Source organism: Cryptomeria japonica, chromosome 8 (genome assembly GCF_030272615.1).
Source record: "Cryptomeria japonica chromosome 8, Sugi_1.0, whole genome shotgun sequence".
Lineage (NCBI taxonomy): Eukaryota > Viridiplantae > Streptophyta > Pinopsida > Cupressales > Cupressaceae > Cryptomeria > Cryptomeria japonica.
The window spans coordinates 139,918,298-139,939,136 of NC_081412.1; the positions used below are offsets into that span (position 1 = coordinate 139,918,298).

Consider the following 20,839-nt stretch of genomic DNA (forward strand, 5'->3'; position numbering starts at 1 on the left):
TGTACACCATGTCAGGTGCATGCACTTCCCTACATCCCCTGATTGATGTTCCTCTGCACACACAAGGGTCAAGGCTTCTCTTCCTTGACCAATGGTCTCTCCTCTACGACCGATTTTCTATGTATAGGTTGTTAAGCCTCATTGTAAAGGGTTCTCTCCCTGTTGGCTTGAGCTATTCTTTGCTCTTTCACTTCTCTACAATTGTAAGTTTGGCCATTGGCTTTATAATGAATTGAAATCATTTTTCTTGCCTTACTTCAACTTATGCATGTTGTGCATGTGTTCTTACCTTCATTGTAAGTGCATTTTTTGCGGCTTTCTCCCATGCATATGTAGTGTTAACCTATTTGCTGTTTTTGGGTGTGACTTGTGGGAAGCCTTTTACCCTCTTGACATTCAACAAGTTCTAACCTCCATATATGCATTGAGGTCATTCATGCAATTGAAGTTCGTGCATCTCTAGAGTATTTCAATTGATTCTTTGTGTCGTTTTTGGCTGGAGAGAGAAACATCTCTTATCTTGGTGCATCACCTCCTTTCATTTTAGCATTTCCTTCTTCCCTTTTTTTCTGCAAGCTATTAGGATAGTTTAGAAGTAGAATTTGGAGTGTTGAGTTGGTTCAACACCTGCGCTTGGATTGAGAAGGAAGCTGACCTTCTGTGGAGATTCAACCCCCTTGTGCAAGGTCCCACACTTCGGGGTTGTTTCCATGTTTCACAAGGTTGCTGCATTGATACCTCAACAAGGGTGCAAACTTTTGTGACAACACATACCACCACTCAGAAAACAAACTGAAGGAATATTCAAAAGCCGCATTTTTATTTATGAGTATCTTTGAGAAAAAAGAAAGGAGCTGCTCTTCATGTCAACTCGCCACACCTTTTTTTATTTTTTGTGTGTGCCCCTTCCAATTTTATGATAGTTCTGTACTAAATTGAACACCACATGGAGAAGGAATAATGCACAATTAAGAATAAGTTTAAAACAAAAAACACAAAAAAAAACACATAACCTCCCAATCATTAAAACAATCCCTTCATTGAATTTGAAACGCCCAGCTAAAATTAATCGCATAGCCTCCAAAAAAGTAAATCAATAAATATTCGTGTGAAAACCCATGAAGAAAATGGCAATGATAATATAAGCTTTGTAACGACAACTTCAATTTAGTCCACCCAATTGAAGAGTCAACAAAATATATTGGTCTCCACAAAAATTAAAGTTCAACTTAATAGAAAGCATATCAATAGCTCCTTTGACAACACAAAGATGACATGTCAAATGATTTGACACTTGGCACAAAGAAGTAGACAAGGAGCCCGCTGAAGTAGACACACAGCTAGGTGGATTAGACAGGTAGGTAGCTGAAGCACACACCCAACCAGCTGAAGTAAACAGCTAGGTAGCTCAAGCAGGTAGGCAACTAGCTTAAGCATAGCAACAAAGCAGTTGAGGCAAGATAACTGAAGCACATGACCAGCTAGCTCAACCAAGCACCCAAGCACCTCAACCAATCAACCAAGTAGCTGAAGCAGGCAACTAGCCAGCTCAACCAAGCTCCCAAGCACCTCGAATAGCTCAAGCAGCTCAAGCAACTCAAGCACATCAAGCAGCTTAACCAAAATTGAGAAAATCTAATGAATAAACGGTAGCTCGAAAAGCACTTCAAACTCAGTCTAATATTACTTTGAGTAATCCTCAAGCTTGTTGTTTGATGTGCTCGTTTAACCCTGGGCAATGACTCAGATCATCAATGCCCTCCCAACCATAGACGATAAACTCCTATCGTCACCCCCGAGAACATTACCTATTTATAGACCTGCTTGACTGGGTATGTAAGCTGCTCTTCTAATCATGTTAATTGCCAAGTGAATGTGATAACCCTTCATATATACATGCATTGAATGAGGAGATATGTCTTTTACAAGAATGTCGGCTCACATTGTTTTAACAATTATTAACTACATTTCATATTTAATATGTATGAAGTGCACATCGAGGTTGGCTCTATAAATGAGTGGAGCCGTAAGGCTACTCACTCATTTACTCTTGCTAAGTAGGCCCAGAAGGAGACCGAACGTAGCTATAACATCAACACTCCCTCTTAGCCAAGGAGGAATCCTTCTAGATGTCTACAAGTCACATCACCTCATCGTGATGACTAACACAATGACTACACTCGTGTATAAAAGAAGCTTATCATCTCATCATGATAGCATATCACCTCATCGTAATGTTGGACCACAATGGCTACTCTCATATGTGGAAAGGAAAGATATCACCTCATGTTGATATCAACCATCATGGCTTCTCCCATGGATGGTGTAAGAATATATATCACCTCACCGTGATATCAACCATTATTGTGAGATCGTCACCTCACAATGATGGTAAAATGTACAAGTGTTAATCATTGTGAGATCATAACCTCACAATGATATTCACCATGGCTCATCACATAGAGTGAACACCCAAGTACAAGAAAATCATCACGGACTCTCTCACGTGATGCTGTCATAGTGTCACACACATGACATCCACCATAACTCAACCCAGAGGGTGGGTCCTGTTATCACAAAAGCTCGCACCCTTGTTGAGCTATCAACTCAGCAACCTTGTGAAACATGGAAACAACCCCGAAGTGTGGGACCTTGTGTAAGGGGGTTGAATCTTCGTAGAAGACCGACTTCCTTCTCAATCCTGGTGCAGGTGTTGAACCAACCAGAGTTCCCAAACTCGCCGCGAGTCAGGCGAGTTCGCCGAGTTGGCGAGTCGAGCCAAGCTCGGCGAGTTTTGTTGACTCGGGACTCGGACTCGGCGAGTTTTGACCAAAACTCGCCTGACTCGCGAGTTAGGCGAGTTATGGCAAAACTCGCCGAGTCCAGGCTCCAAGACTCGGCCACGACAGGTCAGTGTTTTCACTTGTTTGACAAGTCAGTTTCTCCGCCAGGATTCATATATGGAATATAACATTTAAGTATAAGTGACATTTCCTTATGTCTTTTCTCTTTCTTATACTTTAAGTTATATTCCATATATATTGTCAGGATGTTTGAGAGTGGTTTCGGACCTCCATGAGTTATAATGCAAAATCTAGTTTTTGGAGGATCCTTCAAATTTCCAGACTTAGTCAAATTTCAGGCCATTTCGAGATCAGGATGACATTCCAGACTTTTAAGGCAAGTTCACTCTGACCTTGATGTAAGGGACAAGACCTAGGAGGACACTACGCATTCAACCAAGGTTGATTTAGCAACTTGAAGCGTGACCAAATAGTACACAAAAACCCTAGGAATGATCTAAATAACCCCTAATCACTCAACTGACCTAACCTCCTTCACTCCACCTTGAGGAGATCCACCTGATTTGATGACCTTTGAGAAACTCAATCCCTTCAATGCAAAGGCTAATACACTAAAACGACCAACAACAAAACTAAAAGAGCTAACCCTAGAAAGGAAAAAGTGGGGGTCTTCATTTGCAATGGGGCAATGTGTGAGTACCTCACAATAGGGATGTTTCTTAAAATTTTGAAAAAAGGGGGTGAGTTGGGGACATTTCCTACTTGTCCCCACATCCCAAAAACCCCCCCATGGGGCACAAGGTTATTTTTGGCAAGGGACATGTCTCTGAGGAGCATATTTTCAAACCCTTTTGACCTCACAATTCTCCCTTCCATCCAACATATATATAGCCTAAAAACTAAGAGGTCCAAGACAGACCAAGGTCAACTATAGTCCCAAGGTAAAACCTAAGTTCAACAAGCACACTATTTAATGCTAGCATACACAAGCACTCCTTACAGTTTCCAAGTGAAGATGTTCATGATGTCTCATGTTGGTGCTCCCAAAATTTCAATTTGGCCAAAGAAAATACTAAACAGAAGCCCCAAACAAGTAGATACTCTACCAACATGCCTTTCATGGCATAACAAGCTAGCACACATTATAATTGGGCTTTATTCAATAATGGGTGCATGAAACAAGTTTTAAATTGTTAAAAATCTCTTGATTTCGAGGGTTTTTTTATTTTGCCGAGTCATTGCCGAGTCGTTGCCGAGTCATAGCCGAGTCACGAGTCGAGTCAGCCTTGCCGAGTCCGAGCCGAGTCCGAGTCTGGGAACTTTGGAACCAACTCAACACTTCAAAACTAACTCCTAGGCCTATTCTAACAAATTGCAGAGATAAAGGGAAGAGAGAAATGCTTGAAGTGAAAGGAGGTGATGCACCAAGAAGAGATTGTTCCTCTCCCTACCCAAAATGACACAAAGAATCAACTAAAAAACCCAGGAGATGCACAAACTTCAGTTGTATGAGTGACCCCAATGCATGTATGGAGGTTAGAATTCGTTGAATGCCAAGAGGGGAGAAGGTTTCCCACAAGTCACACTAAAAAATAAGTTAACACAACATAAATGAGAGAAGAGCCACAAAACATACACCTATCATGAAGGTAAGAAAACATACACAGCATACATAAGTTGAAAGAAAGCAAGAATGGTGATTTCAATTAATTATAAGGCCAATGGCCAACTTACAGTTGCAAAATACAGAAGGATACAAGAGAAGTGAGAGAGCATAGAATAGCTCAAGCCAGTAGGGAGAGAACCCTTTACAATGAGGCTTAACAACCTTTATGCAGAAAAATGGTTACAAGAGTGATCATGACCCCTGTATGTTAGTCTGGGAGTGCAGGGAAGTGCATGCACTTGACTTCTCTACATGCAAGCAACCTAGCCATACCCACAAAAGGCAACCCTGATAAGGGTGGATTGACTGACCTTCCAAAGTCAGAGTATGCAGACATGACATAAGTCACCACAACAAGCATGGTCTTGTACCTCCCTTGATGGAAATCCTGCCAAAAACATTAAATACACCCTTGTGGCTCCATAAAAGAAGGTGCATAAGTCACAAAAGTTGTCGAAGCATTTAAAGCTTTGAGTGTTGATCACGCCATCCGGAAGTGTCGCCAGTCGGAAAGAAGTTCGGGGACTTCGGAAACTCGGGTTCCCGAAGTGGGGAAGACAAGGAAAGAAATTTGAAACCTCGGGGTTCTGGGAAGGAGAAAGGAGAGCAACAGGGAACTTCGGAACCTCGGGGTTCCGAAGTTTTGGGGAACTAAAAAAAAGGGCTAAGGAAGGAACTTTGGAACCTTGGGGTTTCAGAGTTCCAGGGAACTGAAAGGGAGGCAAGGAAAAGGCAGAACTTAGCAAAAGAACTTCGGAACCTCGGGGTTTCGGAGTTCTAGGGAAGGGAAGAAGAAAAGAAAGGAACTTCGGGGTTCCGGAGTTCCAGGGAATAGAAGAGGAGGGGAAAGAAAGGGAGGAACTTTGGAACCTTGGGGTTTCGGAGTTTCGGGAAAAGAAAGGAGAGGTAGGAAAAGGATGGAACTTCGTAACCTTGGGGTTTCGGAGTTTTGGGGAAAGGAAGAAATCGAAGAGGGAACTTCGGAACCTCCGTTTTTCGGAGTTCTGGAGAAGGAAAACAAGAGAAGGCAAAGAGAAAGAACTTTGGAACCTCGGGGTTCCAAAGTTCTGGGGAACGAAGAAAAGGACAAAGGAGGAACTTCCTCCGGACAAGGCAACACCTCACACTTTATGATTATTTTACTTTTCTCCTTGATCAACTAGGGCAGCGTTGGTCCATGGATCGTATCTCTGATCGGTTCTTACTGATGGACCAAGGGTGTCATAAAATGACAACATTTTTGGTGATTTCTGTGGGATGCTTGCTTGCTCAGCATGAAGTCGAGAAGCCTTGAGCATCCATTGGGCACTGAGTCATTGAAAAGACCCAAAACATGTGTGTGCCAAAACTAAAGTGCGCACCCTCTTAAGGAGAATGCGACAAGTGCACAAGCACTTATGAACGCAAAACAACTTCTAGTTTAATATTTACATAGTCATCAACACCCTCTTCAGAGGCAGGGCTTGAGATGAATCCCATTCACTGGGATTGGAAGAACTTCGCCATCAAGCTTGGAGAGATGAAATGCATTGGCCTCCTTGCAACTAGTGATGACATATGGACCACTCTAGATAGCATCAAATTTGGAGTGTCACCCAACTTTGGCTCTGTTTGCATCCCACTTGAGAATTAGATCTTCCTCTTTGAAGACCCTATTAGTAGCCTTTTTGTCAAAAACCTTCTTGACTTGCTCTTGATGAGTCTCAAGTGTATGCATAGCCTAACTTCTAACCTCCTCCAGCTCCATCAGCTCAGCTAGCCTTACTGTCATGGCATCATTCTCGGTTAATTCCAGTTGATGTGCTAGTTCAAGAGAGGGTAACTCTAGGGAAGTTGGGAGTCTTGCTTCCTTCCCATATACTAGCATGAAAGGGGAGTTATCAATGGCCCTCTTTGGTGTGATCCTGTTAGCCCATAAGGCTGTCCTCAACTTAGTATGCCATGCCCTCTAATTGTCTTCAATCGTCCTTTTAATTATCCCGATGAGGTTCTTGTTGGAAGATTCAGCTAAGCCATTACCTTGAGGGTAGTAGTTGGATGACGTCTTCAAGTATACACCATGCTTAATTGCCCAAGAACTGATTTGGGTTCCAACAAATGCCCTAGCATTGTTTGATATGATGGTGGAGGGGACATCGAATATTGTCACAATTCCCTCAAGGAATTCCAACACTGAGGCCTCAGTGGCATCCCTCAATGCAATTGCCTCTGTCTAGCTAGTGAAGTAATCTGTTGCGGCCAAGATCCACTTATGGCCAGCACTAGAAGGTGGTTTTATCATGCCAATGAAGTCTAAACCCCATTGGCCGAACGGTTGATCTTTTTGGATGGGGTGAAGAGGTAGGGAAGCTAGTCTTTGCTTCCCAGAGAAGAGAGCACATTTCTTGCAATTCTTCACCCATCTATGTGAGTCACTGAATAAGGATGGCCAGTATTAACCAACCCTTATTATTTTGATAGCCGTAGTCCTTGCAAAGAAGTGGCTCCCTAAAGAGTCATCATGAAATTCCTCTAACAATCTGCTGACTTGGTTTTGCTCGATACATCTTAGTAAGACTCCATTTTAGTCTTTTCAAAAAAGAGTGCCATTCACTAAGACACAGGGAATGGACTGCAACCTGAAATGCCTTCTTTTGGTCCTGTCTAGACCTTGGGGGTATCTACCTTCCATTAAGAAGGTGGTCATGTCACTTACCCAACTGAATTGAGTGTTGTTGCTAGTCGGTTGATCCTCTTGTAACACAAGGGCGACCTCTGAAGTAGTCTCAAAAGATGAGACAAGCTGTTCACATAGGCCCCTGCCTCTTACAAGCTTGGTGATCTTGATGTTGATGTCATACTCCATTACCTTGGTTATCCACCCAACCCTCTTCTCACCGATGTCCTTGTTTAGAAGGAAATCTTTGACACTTGCATGTGGAACTAAGAGCTGGATCTTGTTATTGGACAACATGTGTCTGAACTTTTTTAATGCCCTTACAACAGTGAGGACCTGCTTCTCTACATAGCTATATTTAAGCTCAGTCCTTTAGCCCCTCACTAAAGAAAGCAATAGGTTGCTCCAAATTGTCATCATTCAGCTGTGTTAGGACAACTGATATGCTGGATTCTCCTCCGAAGGTATAGAGGATAAAATCCTTTTCATAATTAGGATTGACAAGGGTGGGGGCGTGAGCAATTGCTTGTTTGATTACTTTGAAACCGGCCCTTCCCTCCTTGGTCCAACTAAAAGCCAAGTTTTTCATCAACATGGAAGTGAGGGGTTTTACCATGGTGGCAAGGTAGGGAATGAACCTCCTCACAAAGTTGATCCTACCAAGGAAACTTTGCAATCCTTTCTTGTGACTGGGGAGTGGAAGAGAAAGAATAGCTTGCACTCGCTCTGGATCAATGGTCAAACCCTCCTTGGATACGATGTGTCCTAGCAATCTTCCTTGATCAGTAGCAAATACACACCATCCTCCTTGCATTTCATGAACACCTGCTCAAGATGACCAAGATGGTCAGCTGCATGCTTCGAATAAACAGTTATGTCATCAAGGTATACAAGCACAAACTTTGCTAATACACCCTTGAAAGCCATGTCCATTGCTCTTTGAAATGTGGCACTTGCATTGGTTAGCCCAAAGGGCATTTTACAATAAGCATAGGTACCCCACTTAGTAAATGCAGTCTTGTATTGGTCTGATTCTTGGACCAAGATCTGATTGTAGCCTGAATACCCATCCAAGAATGAAAATCTTTCTAAGCCATTGACCTTTTGGAGAATCTGCTCCATAGAGGGAAGGGGATAGTGATCCTTGAGGGAGGCTCTATTGAGGTCCCTAAAGTTTACACATAGTCTGATTTCCCCATTCTTCTCTCTTACAGGGACAAGGTTGGCCACCCAGGAGTAGTGCGTGATAGGGAAGATGATATTGGCTTCTATGAGCTTGGTCAACTCCTTCCTCATTAGTGGCTCAATCTTGGGGTTTATTGGCCTTTGTTTTTGTCTAATTGGCTTTGCATCCGGGTTTAGCTCTATAGTATGTTGGGCTAAGCTAGGGTCAAAACCCTTCAAATCTTCATAGGTCCAAGCAACTATGTCATCATATTTTTGGCAAAGCTCAACAAAGTCCTCTTGCTCGGTTGAGGAACACACCTTGCCCAAGTTTAAGGACATACCCTTGGCGACAACAACTGGCTTGTAATCACCCCTCTTTGCAGCCAAGTTCATCTTCTTCTTCAACTGATCATCCGAGTTGAAAATGCCTTCCAAGGTAACTAGACCTTTAGGCAACTTGTTGGAGTTGAGCTGCATGATTTGATCTCCATATTGGTCTGGCAGCTTAGATTGATGTTTAGCATAAAATTCTGCTTCATTTTGCAAAAAGTTGACAATCTATTGATCGCTTTCGAACACTTGCCAACTTACTTGATTGTCTAGGATAGTAGGCCTCACAACAAGCTTGATGTGTTGCTCCTTCTCACTTGCAACATGCGCTGGTATGTTGAATTGAGCACCAACCCTGCAAGGCTATCAGCATGCTTGTTTTGACTTCTAGGAATGCTTTGGATATTGAAGGCCTCAAATCCTTCAATCAAATCCCAAACCCTGTGTTTGTATGATTTGAGTAGGTTGTTTTTTGCTACACTTTGGGCTCGGATGTGGTTAACAACCAACTCACTATCTCCAAATACTTGCAAAGATTTGATCTTTCTGCTTTGTGCAAGTTGGAGACCTTGGATCAAGGCTTCATACTCAACGACATTGTTGGTGCAACCAAATTGAAGCCTAAAAGAGAAGAAATATTTCTCCTGCTCAGGAGAAACAAGCATCACATCGACACCTGCACCATTCTTGTTTCTTGAACCATCAAAAAACATGTTCCATAACCCCTCTGAGTATCCTTGTGTCTTTATGAGGTTAGGGATAGGAGTATCCTTTTCATGGATACAATAGGTGCCAAGCCCAGTCTCTTCAGCCTCAGCTAATGGATCAAACTGAAAAGCATTGGCCCATTCGTCCAACAAGCAATGAGGAACCTCTTGGAAAAGAGTGGCAGGCTCACAGACAGTACACTCCCCCTCTTCATGCAAAATGCAATTCATGTTTATAGGGCTGGGGGTGTAGGGCTCAATGTGGTTTTGGGCAATGGGTTCTGCCCTTATGGTGACCTTGGTACCATACCTTGTTCGAAATAGCATGTGGGACCAATCAGAAGACAGGTTCCCACCTATCTTGGCGGTGAAGTCTCTAGATAGGCAGATGGCAAAGAAGGCAGGGAGGTCGATGATTGATACGTCTTGCAAGATAGTGCGACCAGGGCATGCATGCAATGTTAACTTCAAATTTTTTACGACCCCTACTGTCTTAATAGAAGTGCCATATAATTGGACCACCCCTTTGGTCACAGGGTCGTATTCTATACCAAGAAGATCAACTACCTTCTTAGGCATGACTGAGCTACTAGATTCCGAATCTATCATGCAGTTGTGAACCAAGTTATCTCCTATGATTAAGGAGAGATAGAAGGGGGGAGGCTTGTTGACCTTGCTTGAATCCTCTTCCTCCTTGGGTTGCACCAAACTGGTGGAGACTGCCTTTTTGCTGACTGCTGCCTCATCGCCTGACTGATCGACGTCCTTCAGTGCCTCTTTAAGCAAATCCCTTTGAGACGGGATCGAAAGGGCTTCCCACATAGTGACATTGAGGTTGGCCTTCTTCATCTGATCAACTATGTTGAAAGGAACACCAGCTCATTTTAGGGGCCCCTTTGAGGCTACAAGGTCTACTTTTGCTTTTTGGAAGACTTGGGCCTCGTCCTGCCTCTTGCTCCCCGCCATGGTATTTTGGCTTGTATCATGGACAGCTACATTGGGCGTTGGAGCTTGGGCTGATGTTGAGCTTGGTATTTAACATGCCTATGATTCAGTTTATCCCATGAGTTCAAAAACTTAGTGCCTGATTATCTGTGTATACAACAAACTCTTTAGGAAGAAGATAGTGTCTCCATTTCCTAAGTGCCTGTACTAATGCATAAAGTTCTAAATCATAGGAAGAGTACTTTTTCATGGCATCATTCAACTTCTCACTAAAGAATGCAACTAGTCTATTTTCCTGACTTAAAACAGCTCCCACAACAATATTACTAGCATCACATTCAATAGTAAAAAGCTTATCAAAACTAGGTAAAATGAGCACTGGTTGAGTAGCTACTTTAGTTTTCAATAATTCAAACCCCTTATTGGCTACATCTGTCCACCGAAATTTTACCTTTACACCCCCTTTGATGGTGTCTAACATTGGAGCACAAATCTCACTGAATCCCTTGATGAACTTTCTGTAAAATTGTGCCAAACCATGGAAACTTCTGACATCACTGGCTGTCGTAGGAGTTGGCCAACTGGTTATTGCTGCAACTTTAGATTGATCCATTTTCAGATTACCTCCTGATACAACAAAAGCAAGATAGACCAATTCTTGCTTCAAGAAATCACACTTTTCAAGATTAATGGTTAGCTGTTAATCAGATAACTGTCTCAAAACAATAGCTAAATGCTTCAAATGCTCTTCCTTAGTCTTACTGAAAATAAGAATATCATCTAAATACACAACAACAAACTTGCCAATGAAATCATGTAAAACTTCATTCATGAGTCTCATGAATGTGCTGGGAGCATTAGAGAGTCCAAATGGCATGACAAGCCACTCATAAAGACCTTCATTCGTTTTGAAAGCTGTCTTCCATTCAACACCCTCTTTGATTCTTATCTGATGGTAACCACTCTTCAAGTCAATCTTACTGAAATACTGTGCACCCCCCAAACAATCCATCAAATCCTCTATCCTGGGTATGGGAAATCTGTATCTGATGGTGATCTTGTTTATGGCTCTAGAATCTATACAAAGTCTCCATGTTCCACTCTTCTTAGGTGCCAACACTATAGGTACTGCACAAGGACTAATGCTTTTCCTAATCAGCCCTTGGTCTAAGAGTTCTTGTATTTGTCTTGCTACCTCTTCATTTTGTTTAGGGGTCATCTTATAGGCTGCCTTATTTGGTAAAGAGGCTCCAGGTATGAAATCAATCTGATGGCTAATGGCTCTAGAAGGTGGTAAAGCTGCAGGTATACCATCACTGATTATTGCTTTGAAGTTATCAAGGATTTGCTGCACCTCATATGGTATCTCAACTTTCTTTTCTACCTTTTCTTCCTTGGGTTTCACTATGAGTGCAAATCCCACTCCTTCACCTTCTTCTAGTGTTTTTATGAATTCTTTCTTATTCACTAACAAGATGTTAGGCACTTTATTGCTGCTCTCTCCTTCTTCATTGAGGGATTGAATCTGATAGGTTACTCCATCTTTCTGAAATGAGTAGGAGTTTCTTTCCCCATCATGGTGTGCTTTTCGGTCAAACTGCCATGGTCTACCCAACAGTAGGTGGCAAGCATCCATAGGAAGGATGTCACATAGCATCCTATCCGTATATCCACCTATGTGGAAATCTACCCAGGCTTGCTCATTTACTAACACATGTTGTCCCTTATTTACTCACTGCTTCCTCTAATATGATGTTATTTGTGGACCCTGAGTCTATGATAACATTACACACCTTTCCCATGATTTTACACTTAATCCTGAACAATGCTCTTCTCTGTAAGACCTCTGTACTTTGTGGCTTCTTCATTAACACTCTCTTGATCATTAAACTCTCACCATCTTCTGAAGCTAGGTGGTTCAATGCTGAAGTTCAGGTATTACCTCCATCTTCCTGAACATAGTTTATCCTCTTTTCACCACAATAGGATGAACTAGGCTTCTCTGGGCATCTATAGGCAGGGTGGCCCAACTTTTGGTAGTTATAGCATTTCGTGGTTGAGAAGTAGGATCCTCTCCCTGGTCCATTAGATCTACCCCTACTTAGATTGCTTGATCCCCTACCCTTATAGTTGGGTTTGCTCTGAGAATCCCCACTTTGCTCTATAAGTTTTAGACTCTCCCTGGGATCGTTGATTTATGCTCCTTCCCCCAAAACTGCCTCTATGGCCTCTACCATCTCTTCCCCTACCTCTTCCTCTATTGTTTTGTTATTGCTTTCTCCTACCTTTCTCTTCCACCTTAAGTGCTAGTTGATAACACTTGTGTACAGTTTGTGGGCATAACAAGCTCATATCTTCCTAGATGTTCTATGTTAACCCATTCAAGTACCTTGCCACTTTTATACTCTCATCCTCTACTACTCTGCCTCTCGTGCACAGTTTTTGAAACTCCTCAGTGTAGCTACGGACATCTAGGTCTTTTTGTCTCAAATTTTGTCTTTTCCTGTGAAGTTGGACTTCATAGTCTTCAGGAAGGTAGGTTTCTTTTATTTTGGCTACCATTGCTTTCCAGGTGGCTATTGGTTGCTTACCTTCTTTCACCCTTTCCTCTTGGATAAACTTTCACCAAGTTAAGGCTGCCCCTTTCAACCTTGATTTTGCTACCTTAACCTTTTGTGCTTCAGTTACTCCATCACATTCAAAATGGTTTTCTAGACCTTCAATCCACTCTATAAGAGCATCTGGATCCATCTTTCCACTGAAAAGAGCCACTCCCTCTAAGGTTTTACCACTCATAGCTCTCAAGGCTTTCAAGAATGGTTCTTGCTCAATGACAGGGTCAGGCATGGGGACCTCATCCTCTATTGCCATCATTTTACCCGGATCTCCAACCTTATCATGGACTTTCAGTTTTGACTTTTACTTCAGCTAGTTTCATTGCTAGTTGATCTAATCTTTCTCTGAGTGCCCTATTTTCCTCTTCTTGGTCTTCAACCTTCTTGGCTAACTCTGCATTAGTCACCATGTTTTCCTAATGTTCCTTTCCTCCTGAATCTTTGTTGGCTCTGATACCACTATGATAGGGAGGTTGCTAGGAAAGTGCTCAAAAAGCTTCAATAGGAAACAAAGTATTGTTTGTGTTTGCTCCTCTATGTTTGCAAATATCAAGTTCAGTCATAATAGTCAGATCTCCCTACAAGTCTTACCAACAACCTCCCTTTTTGGTGAAAACTCACACCCATGCTCAAACTTACTCCAATTTCTCACTCCACCCATCTACACCTTTCTCAATCCCTTTTCTTTTGGCATTCAGCTCTCTGTTTCAGAGTGCATTAGGAGACTCCAACATGGACATGTAGGGGCAGCAAGATTTACTCAAGGTTTTGTTATCGGAAAATATGTATAGTTTAGTAATGTTAATTGTTGATAGTTAGTTAGCCGACGGGTAGGTAGTTGGAGTCGCGACGGTTGTGTCGCACCCCTTCGGCTGACATATATTGTACCACCTCCGGGTGTTGGAGGACATGTAATGTTGACGACAGATTATAATATGAACATCTTTTGACATTAATGGCAAGCTTATTTTGGTACTTCTTTTGTATTTGCATTGTGCATTGCTGTTCGATTTCTGTATTCTTCCTGTTTACCCAGTGAGGTAAACATTTGGCGCCGTTGCCGAAATTATTTCGGGAGGGACGGGAATATACTACATGGCACAGGGATAATGGGACAACCATTGCCCGAGGGGACGAGCAGTAAACCTGACGAGGATCACCAAGAACTGTTCGAAGGAGAACGAGCACTCACAAAAGATTTCTCTTGCATCCTTCAAGCGGCCATCGAAACACACGTATGGAGGGAAGCCACCATTGAGGCTGTTCCAGAGGATGCTGTGTGGAGCGGGCTTGGTGTAAGCCCGACGGTGAATCGGTTAATGAGCAATTTGCCTAACCTTCTGGCTCAAGCATTTTTGGCTCTTCAAAACCGCAGAGAAGACACCTACCGTGAGAACCGACGACAGCAAATCTTACGAGAATTTCAGGAGCGCCAGGATGACGGACGTAGGGAAGACCGACGAAGGACAAATAATCCTTAAATTGTGAAGGGAGAGAAATAAAGAACACTGTTAGAAGCAGAAGAATTATGTTGATTGTATACAAAAGAATGAATTAATAAAGACGTGTTGTGTTTTGGTTTATGTGTTGTGAAACATGAAATTGTACCACAATTAATGCCCAATTTATTGAATAAAGACAAAAATAAGAAATTAGAAACCGACGAGTGGGAGGCTACGCAAAAGGCTTTGATTCTGGAACAACGTGTAGAACGTAGACGGAGGCTGAGGCAACTTGCCGAAGGACGACCTGCCGAAGGGTTGCCCGAAGGGAACCAAGGAGGTGTCACGGAAGGTGCAGAAGCCGAGGGGAATTTCTACGCGTCGCCAGACTACTGTAGAGCGAGAAGCCTCGAAGAGTTTCTGGAGGAAACTAGGTTACGGAGAGAACTAGTTGAAGAGACTTGAGATCGGTTCAAAAACTTATCTCTCACGCCACAAAGGGAGGATCACCGAAGGGAGCCGGGCACGGGTGACGGCGAAGGGGAAGCTAACCGCACGGTAGTCGCTCTCACACCACAAAGGGAGGATCACCGAAGGGAGCCGGGCACGGGTGACGACAAAGGGGAAGCTAACCGCATGGTAGTCGCTCTCACGCTACAAAGGGAGGATCACCGAAGGGAGCCGGGCACGGGTGACGGCGAAGGGGAAGCTAACCGCACGGTAGGTACAAGGCAGAACACCGTACCTTTGGTCACCACCACAAGAGACATCAGCGGCATCGGAGGGAGCAGCGCGGGAGGGCAGACACGACCACAACCACCTCCAAGTGGACGACTCCCATCAATGGCGACCAAACAGAAGTTGCCCAAATTCAACGGGGATAGCAAAGATGATCCCGCACGGCATTGCCGTACCTGCGAAACCATCTGGACAGCCAACGGGGTGACTGACCAGGATGAATGGATGAAACAGTTCCCCGCCACACTGAGAGGAGTGGCTATTGACTGGTATTCAAACTTGGATAAAACCGGGGTAACTACGTGGGATGAATTGAAGAAAGCATTCGAGAAGGAATTTCGGCTTCTCCGAGATGATAATGAGATAGTCTCCGAAATCTATGGAACAAAGCAAGGAAAGGAGGAGACCGTACGGGCATATGGCCGCTGGCTGAAGGAATTAGTCGGAAAGATGGAAAGCCAACCGGCTGATGGCTTAAAGAAGCGGTGGTTTGTCGAGGGTCTGAACCCTAAGCTACGACGAAAGATGAAAATTGTGCCTCCGACATCCTACGATGATGCATACAACCGGGCCATGGACTTGGAAAGTGAAAATAAGACGGCCAAAAAGAAGAAGAATAGATCTTCGTCATCCTCTGAAGATGATACGTTGGAAGAAGAGAGTAGCAGTGATGAGAAGCCGAAGAAGAAAGTCACGGCCCTTCAGAAGGATATGGAACGGATGTTAAAAGAGTTTAAGACAATGAAGGGGACCACAAGCAAGGATGATGAACTGTGGTGCACGGATTGTAAGGAGAGCGGCCACACAAAGGGTGCCTGTCCCAAGAAGGCATTCTGTGACATCTGCCAGATCATGAGACATTCTACGAAGGAATGCCCATACAATCTGAAGGCACGTAACCAGCAAGTGCTCTTTGCACATGAGCAGCCCTCCACATCGGATTCAAACAATAATGCATCTTCCGGAGGCTACCGAGGAAACCGACGAGGCGGACGGGGGAATAATAATAATTCCACCAGAAATAGGGTCCAATACGATGCGAAGGGACGCCCGATGATTCAATGTAGGGCTTGCAATCAATGGGGTCATTACGCACGAGAGTGTAATAACAATGACACCGCTCAAAAGCTATGTCGGTGGTGTGGCCCCGGTGACCATGAAGATGCCGATTGTCCGAAGTCTGGCGTAGGGGCCAATCTGATTGATATCGAAGGCAACACACGGGGTAAAGAAGCCATCCTTGCTCTTACCCAAGGGCAGGCAAAGGAAGCCCGATACCCCCATCCCCGCACGGAGAAGCAGAGAATGACGGAGGCAAGGGAGGAAATAGAAAGGGCCATGAAAGCCCAACGGGGAGAGACACACGACTCATCTGGACCCTACTGCACAGACGCGGAGAGGAACATTGTATGGCAGATGCTCCAAATGGAGGTACCTGTGAAACTGGAAGACCTCCTACACACCATACCGCAATTGGGGACAATGTTGTTGGGCACAAAGGTTGATATACCCAAACCGAGAGACATGGACGCTCCCATACTAGGAAGCTCGGCAACAAATCCAGTTGTACTTACCGTCAACAATGGCCGACACCCAGCCGTGGTGGAGATGGGCATCCTGGGCACCATCCTGACGGATACTATAGTAGACGGCGGTTCCAGAGTAAATGTCCTTCCGGAGGACACATGGAAAAAGCTAGGAAAGCCCACTTTGTGGCCACCTACGTTTAATCTGCTAGGTGCAGACCAGCATGGGATTAAACCCCTCGGCATGTCGATGGCACAGCAAGTCACTGTGGGTACACAACCTTTTGTACTCGACTTCGTGGTCATTCCTTTGAAACAGAAAGGGTATGACGCCATACTTGGAAGAGGATGGTTGGTGGCAGCGAAAGCAAACCACAACTGGAAACGAAATACACTCTCGATGGAGAGCGGAGGCAAGAAATTCACTATTGATCTCCGGACGCAGTTGGTGAGCGAGGAACTTGCCTCTTCCTCGGGATTTGAATCCGAGAGGGAAAATGACCCACGAGACGAAGGGAGAGAGGGGATGGACCCAGATGCCAAAGGCATATTAAAAATCGGAGGTTGTTGTTTAGAGGATGACATAGATTCACTAAACGGATTGTTCCATTGGCAGCAGGAGGACTATGAGATGTTCTCACCCTCCTGTAACGTATTAAGCGTCGAAGGAGAAGGAGAGGAGCCAGATCAATATCCTCCAGAATACGGGGAGTATAAGGAAGGAGAAGCTACAATGGACACCGTACCCGCACATCAATTTAGAAACAAGGAGGCCATGAAGTATGAAGAACCGACGGTGAAACCTTTGAATCTAGGTACGGAGACGGATAAGAAAATCATTCTGGTAGGAGATGACTGGAACCCAGTGCTGAAAACGGCCGCATTCAAGATTTTCACCGAGTACAAAGATGTATTCGCATGGACTTATAAGGATTTGAAGGGAGTCCCACTGGAGTTATGTGTTCATCGTATTCTGTTGGTACCAGGTGCAGTACCAGTACGGCAGCGACCGTACAGGATGAATAAAAACTATGCTGCAAAAGTACAAAAAGAGATTGAACGAATGCTGGAGGCCAAGATTATCTTTAGGGTGCAGAATAGCGAATGGGTATCCCCCATCGTAATATCTCTCAAAAAGGATGGTAACGAGATCCGAATTTGTGTCGACTTCCGGCAACTCAATGCAGTTACCATCAAAGATCCATTTCCCATACCGTTCACGGACTCTATTCTTGAAGAGGTGGCCGGCCATGAAATCTATTCATTTATGGATGGATTTTCCGGCTATAATCAGATATCAATAGCGGAGGAAGATACGCTGAAGACGACATTTGTGGTGGAGGACGGAGTATATGCTTACAACCGGATGCCCTTCGGTCTCTGCAATGCTCCGGCAACGTTCCAACGAATAATTCTCCACATTTTTGATAAGATGTCCGTGGGTAACTTCAAGGCGTTCCTGGATGATTGGTCCATCTACAGTGGGGAGAAGACGCATCTGAAGGCACTCGGAGAATGTATGGACAGGTGCCGAAGGGCACGACTCGCACTGAACCCTAAGAAATGCAGATTCATGGTACCTTAGGGTAGACTACTCAGACACATAGTGTGTAAAGCGGGACTTAAAACAGACCCGGATAAAGTTCGGGTGATTGTGGAGATGGAACCCCCACAGGATGTCTCAGGGGTAAAATCTTTTTTGGGACACCGGATATTACCGAAGGTTTATAAAAAATTTCTCCCAGATATCTTACCCCCTGGATAACCTCACAAGAAAAGGGGAACCGTATGTATGGGGAACGGCACAGTCGGAATCCTTCGAGGAATTGAAATCACGACTGTTGGCGGCACCAATATTGGCCTACCCAAACTGGGACAGAGAATTTCATGTGCACGTTGACGCCTCCAACTATGCAATAGGTGCAACATTAGCACAAGTTGGGAATCATGGGTTGGATCACCCGGTCTACTTCGCCAGTAGACTACTCTCGAAAGCTGAGAGGAATTACAGTACAACTGAACGGGAAGCGCTCGGCATGGTTTACGCAGTACAGAAGTTCCGACATTATTTGTTGGCGACACCCTTCACCTTCTATGTAGACCACCAAGCTTTGATGTACTTGGTGAATAAACCTAGTATTCAAGGACGGGTGAGTCAGTGGCTGTTATTACTGCAAGAATTCACATTCAACATTATAGTACGGCCAGGGAAGAGCCATGTGATCGCGGACCAACTGTCACGAATCAAGTCGGGAGAACGAGCGGAGGGGGTGAATGATGATTTTTCGGATGCGCACTTATTCCGGATTGCGGTTTTACCATCCTGGTACACTCGTATTGGCGAGTACCTATCGACGTCCCAGTTCCCTCGGGATATGCCACCAGGGGAACGACGCAAATTGGTCCTAAGGAGCCGAACGTTCCAACTGATCAATGGACTCCTTTACAAAATGGGGACAGATTAAGTACTCCACCGATGCGTGATGGAGGAAGAGATACCGGGGATTTTGAAGGAAGCACACGAAGGACCCGCGGGAGGTCATATGGGGCCGGACACGACGGCCAGGAAAGTACTGTTAGCCGGACTATGGTGGCCGACGCTACACAGCGACACCAGAGAATGGGTCGGAAGCTGTGATACATGCCAGAGGGCCGGAAAACCACTAAAACGAGACTTCATGCCATTAAACCCTTCAGCGGCACGAGTTATTCGAACGTTGGGGGCTTGATTTTGTGGGGCCTTTAAAAGTCAGCAGACCGCGGCGATGTACATATATCATGGTAGCTACGGAATACTTGACAAAATGGGTCGAAGCACGGGCCCTACCTGATAACACCACCGTGAGTACAGCCAGATTTATTTATGAACAAATTATCACGAGATATGGAATTCCGCTTCAGATAACCAGTGACAGAGGAGGCCATTTTGTGAACCATGTGGTGAGACTCCTTACGACAGAATTCAAAATTTTTCACTCCTTGTCCAGTCCGTATTATCCGAGGGCCAATGGTCAAGCGGAGGCGACCAACAAGATTCTGGTTTCCGTCATCTATAAGTCGTGCGGGGTAGAAAAGGAAGATTGGGAGGAGCGACTACCGTCGGTGTTATGGGCATACCGCACCACCTACAAAGTAACGACGGGCCAGACACCATTTCAATTAATGTACGGACAGGAAGCGGTAGTACCGATGGAGTTCATGGTGCCAAGTCTCCGAATTGCTATGGAGAATAAACTTGGCGATATGGAGAGCCTGAGGGAGCGCCTGTATGCTCTAAACAAACTCGATGAACGAAGGCTGATGGCACAATGGGTGACAGACGTGGCCCAGCAACGAAGGAAACATTGGCACGACCAACACATTCGGCGGGCGAGGTTCACCCCGGGGCAGTTAGTCTTGAAATATAATGGACGAAACGAAATTAAACCGGGGAAATTCAAAGTCCGATGGTTAGGGCCCTTCCGGATACGTGAGGTCAACACGAACGGGGCGATAAAATTATGGACGCTGGACGGGAAGGAGATATCAGACGCAGTCAACGGGTCGAAACTGAAGGTCTATCACGAACGAAGGGAACCGGGAACCCCCAGTCAGACAGCTGCGGCTAAAAATTAGAAAATTGGAAAAATATATATATATAAAAGAAAATTGAAAAAAAATATATATATATATAAGAAAGAACAAAAAAAAAAAAAAAAAAAAAGAAGAAAGATTGGGGTCCACCGTGCGGTGACCACCACGCGTTGGGACCACCGTGCGGTGACCACCACGCGGGGACCACCACGCGGTGGAACCACCGTGCGGTGTCCACCGCACCATCGATAACCCACACCGAAGGCCAAAAAAAGAAACTATAACGCCGCGCAAACCGAACGAAGGAAACACCGCCGAGGGAACGCAGGAAACACCACGCGACGCCGAAGGCACATCACGCCGCCCCGCGCAAAGGGAAAAGGAACGCCGAGGATAGAAGAAGCCCACATCGCACACCACCGAAGGCCGCGGTAAAGCACAAAACGCCGTACGAAGAAGACCACGCCGCACGAAGGGAAAACCCCACGTAATCTCTGAAATGGTCCTTCATTCATTCGTTCTGTTTGTCAGTTGTGGTGATATTAAACTTGTAAATCCTTGCAAATAGTGCTTCAGGGCAGCACCATCCTCCGTGTGGGAGTTCGAGTTAAGAAGTAGGATATTAAACTGGCAAGGAAGTCGTGGCACGGGGCGGGTTGAAAGAGAATGT

At 44.7% G+C, this 20,839-nt stretch overlaps 1 protein-coding gene across 2 annotated transcripts in view; it reads left to right on the top strand.

Annotated features, from left to right (window-relative positions):
* LOC131032298 (F-box/WD-40 repeat-containing protein At3g52030) overlaps positions 1–20,839 on the top strand; it is a 209,683-nt gene that overhangs the window by 166,818 nt on the left and 22,026 nt on the right. The window lies entirely within an intron of this gene.